Source organism: Peromyscus californicus, unplaced genomic scaffold (genome assembly GCF_007827085.1).
Source record: "Peromyscus californicus insignis strain IS unplaced genomic scaffold, ASM782708v3 Scaffold_7__1_contigs__length_154581171, whole genome shotgun sequence".
NCBI lineage: Eukaryota > Metazoa > Chordata > Mammalia > Rodentia > Cricetidae > Peromyscus > Peromyscus californicus.
Window position 1 is genome coordinate 23,971,782 of NW_026294595.1, and position 4,688 is coordinate 23,976,469.

Here is a 4,688-nt window from a genome sequence, read left to right on the forward strand (position 1 = left end):
CCTGCTTGTCAAGGAGACAGTCACTAGAAAGCAGGCATTGCTAGGTGCATGGGGACAATACCACTGAAAGCCAGGAAGTGCACCAACCCAGCTCTGCATCAGAGCCAGAAGGGCAGAGAAAAGATTCTGCCAGAACTATGGATGTCTCTACAGAAGACCTGCCTCTGGTGTGTTAGTCTCCTTTCAAGACATTTACTTTCTTATCGGTGATGCAGAGGTCGATATATATGGTTTTTAAGAATACATGGAAAATGTGCAATGCTCTTTACACAAATATCTGTTTGTATATTTCATGTTTTTGTCAGGTTCTTTGACATATGTTCTCTTCTATTCATGTTATATTTTCTGTCATTAAGCAGATTTTGTTTGATCACGCTGTTGTCTGAGCCTTTTCACAACTGTACTTTCTTTCTCTTCTGTCCCCTGTGTTCCTCAGTGTGTGCTGCTGTGTGTAGCTCTCACAGTCTGGAAGACAGAGAGCAGCATGGCAGTAGATATTTGCGATGGTCTGGAAAGTGAAAACTAAGAATTTATAACATTTCATGTTTAGCACTGCTTTCTTCTCTCTGGTTTCTCCTTTAAGAATATTCACAAACATAAAAGTCCTGTCACAGTTCAGACACACTGCACTCCTTCTCCTAAAGGACTGAGTTATGACTCAAGGATTCTGAGTCTGTTTCGAGGACTTGGTGTATCTCAGCTCCACTGAGGACAGCCCCAGTTGGTCACATCACAAACTAAGTTTTCTGCAAGTAGCCAGACATCTCTGTTTTGGTTGTTTTGATTTCTAGTTTTTCCCATCCTTCTTGACTTTATAGAATATTTATCAAATGAATTAATAATGGTTTTCTATTTTCCTACATTTGAGAATTTGTCTTAACAGGTAATCAGCATTCAATGTGAAGTTTTATTTGTATAAAAATTTATTTTCTTTAAATTTTTTTCCAGTGAAGATTTGTTAAAATCTTTTAATTCCATATTTCCTTTCTTTTTCAATATAATGCTGTGCTCAGTTATTATTTTTATTATCTTTTTTCTAAGATTTGAATTTCTAAATGCTAACTCTACTTACTACATATATAGAAATAAACTCTGATAGGTAAATGAAGTACTGATTGGTTCTCTGGTTTTATTGAAATGCATTTTTTCCCTAAGGAGGCAAAAGATCATAGTGGATAAATACATGGGTTTTTGAGTCTGATTGAAAGTTTCAAATGTGCCCCATAAGGTTTAGGGAGTATGGAATTGAACAATACTGCAGTAAGGGCTCCAACTCTCATGAGATAGCAGGAGGCCCTGCTCTCACAGGCAGCAGAAGAATTCATGCTCACACGTGATGAGAAGCACATACAGCCATGCATGTCACTCACATAATTCAGTGCTACTATCCAGTCCCTGATGTTTGTTCTACAACTTTGACTTGGTATGTAAATTAAACATTGCCATTGCCACTTTAGTCTGAGGAAATGAAGCCGTGTAAATGTTAAGTAATTTGCCTAATGTCACATTAATAGTGATACATGGTTTGAATCAAGGTTAATATAATTCCAAAGCTGTTTTTTTTTTTTTTTCCTGACAGATACTCAGCATCCCACTTCCATTCTTCTACGTTCTTACTCACACAATTGGTGAGGAAACTAATGGTTGGTAATTCAAAAATGGGCCCTGACCCTCTGTTTTTCTCAACTGTACTGCGACCTCTCTGTTCCTGGACTTCAGCACCTCTGGTCTGGAATTCTCTGCTGGACCCCTGACAGGTCTCCCCACTTCAGCCTGTGTCCTCTCCACTCATATTTCCCAGGTGGTAGGATTTCCTTCAGAAAGCATATGGACTATCATGCTTCAGTACCCTGGGAATCTCAACCCCATTTATCGGAGCCTGAGAAACAGCATCATGCAATGGCCAACTCTATCTGTCATCAAAGGTCAGCAAACGGTTGTCTCTATGACAAATTGGTTCATTAGCTGTTTCTTGCCAGCCTGTGAGATGAAGAAGAGCTTTGTATTTTCACTTATTTATTACTATTACTTTGTTATATTAATTGTACAAAAGAATGGTGTTCATTATATGTTCATACACACTAATATCCCCCCATGTCTTCACCCACTTTCCTTTTTGTTGATTTCCTTGTGATTATCTCATCATCCATCCCTCTTCTGTTTTCATTTGATTTTCTAAATTAACATGTGAGAGAAAATATGTGGTACTTATCTGTGTCTGCCTTATTTCTTTGAACAGGTTGATCAAAGCTGGGTCTATTTTCAGGCAAATGCCATGAATTTTTCTTAATGGATAAATAATAACAAATTACATATATTTGTCACATTTTCTATATCCATTCATCTTCCGGTGGCATATAGACTCGTCCATGGCCTGGCTGTCATGAATGATGCTGCAATAATAATGGGCCCAGGTGTTTCTGTTGTATGCTGTCTTTGCATCCTTTGGGTGTATACCCGATATTGTTACTCCTGGGTCATATGGGAGCTTTACTCTGAGTCCTTTTAAAAGAAGCTCCATGCTGATTTCCATAATGGCTGTACTAATTTTCCCACCAAATGGCTTTGCAGTTCCTTTTTGTCTTTATTCTCACCAACATTCTTGTTTCATTTTTTCATTTTGTCTTGTTTTCTTGATGTTCACTTGAACTTGGATAAGATGGATTTTCAATTCAGTTTTTATTTCTGTTTTTCCTGTTATCTAAAGAGGTCCAGGGTAACTGGGGTCTTTACACTAGATGATTTCCTCCCTAGAGCACCCTTTTTTCGAAATCTTCACTTCAGTAATTCTTTTCACCTCTTTTAGCTGTCACCTACTTAACTGGGTCACATTTGCTAAATTTGATAGTATAATGTAAACTCTACACTTAGTAGTCTCATTTCTCCACATTTTCTTCTCAATCTCATTGCCCTAGCTCTTTTTGTCTTCTTATAGACACCATACTTTTGCTACTGACAATTCTTACTTTCGATTTTGTATCTTCCATGTCTATGAACCAGATTTACTAGGCACTGGCTGCCACTTCAGTCTACTGCATCCAGGGCTGAGAATTTATATAATGGGCATGAGTCTTGTGAGATGGAACACTCACACATAGCTTCATTAGCCGTAGGCCGCAAGCTCTTGTAGATGCCTAACATTCATGAAGAGACGATCTGTCAAGATGCAGAAAGTGGATGGGCTCTCATTTGTCCCTTCCTATCACGACATTAGAGCTGGTGCTCCCTAAAATCAGTTTAATATCACTTTATAACTGTTGGATTCAAATTTTACATGAAGATTCAGTGATTTACAGTATTGTGTGACACAGCAGACAGGAACAGATAGAACCATTGTGGATCAGAACCAGATTCTCCAGTCTCCTGCTATCCTAGGATGTGGAGGTCTTATTGCATGCTACTGGAAGTCTTAAGAACTGCAAGTAATAATAAGGATGGAATGGGGTTGCCCCAAGGCCACTCAGACACCTGTCCTGCAGTACTAAAGTACAAGATCCATGAGGACAGCTGTTGTTGTCTGTTCGGTTCAGTGAAATATTGCAAACACCAACATTTGCTGCAGAAGCAATTGCACTCAATAAATATTTGTTCACTGTTAAAAGTAATACTATATTCCCTTTAACTAACAAGCATTTTAGTATTTGACCTACAGCACCTCACTGGAGTTGCTATTTTGAATTAGCATTTCCTCTCAGGTTCATTACACACCAAGTGTGCCATTACAAAGTAAATTCATTAATTCATTATAGTGTTATTAAATACCATTCTCACTTGACCAAAGTAAACTCATTCTTTCACAGCATTGCTTCAAAAAAAAAAAAACAAAAAAACAAATGGAATAACGTGGAATTATTAAATGTGTGACGGCTCCTGATAGCTAAGGCTTGCCATAGTTTTGAGTTATATGGACCCGAGAAGAAGCCTTTATGTTCTTTGCCAGCCTAGTTGGCTTTGCATTTTGTGGACTGGATGAAAGGGGGACACCTTTCTTTGACCATGCCTGTGCTTCTTGGCCTCATTCCCTCATGCTCTCTGGAGTACATTTTCTAGAAAAAGAAATGTCTAATTGTATGAGCTAAGACTTGCTTTTGGATATGATGTTCCTTCTAACATGAGGCTCAGATAAGTTAGATAGATTTACCACACAAGCACACACACACACACACACACACACACACACACACACACACACACACACACACACAATCTAATGTCTTTCTGTCTTTCATAAAGGAAGGAGATTGTCTGATATGCTAAAATGATGTCTACATTCATGAGAATATTATGAACAAGTAATTGTACATATCTAACACACACACACACACACACACACATATATTATATGGAATAGAAGATTCCTATAATAAAGAGGAAAAATCATGATAATTAGTAGCTACATAACACATTGCTGATGTTAAGGGAGAGTTTGGGCCTAAATGAGTACTTGGGAGAAAAAAAGTTGTCCAAAACAACAGATTTACTAGATTGTTTCTGCAAAGGACATTTTTAAATTTAGTTTTGACTTTTAAAAGAAAATGTAATTTAGAAAATCAATATAAGTGAAAAGCCTAAGCATTTCCATAAATTTTAGTTACTTGTTGAATTGTTATTAAATGCTACTATCTGTATGGTACAAACTAAGCAGGAGTGCCTATGTGTTCATTCTCTAAAACCAATAATAACTCGGC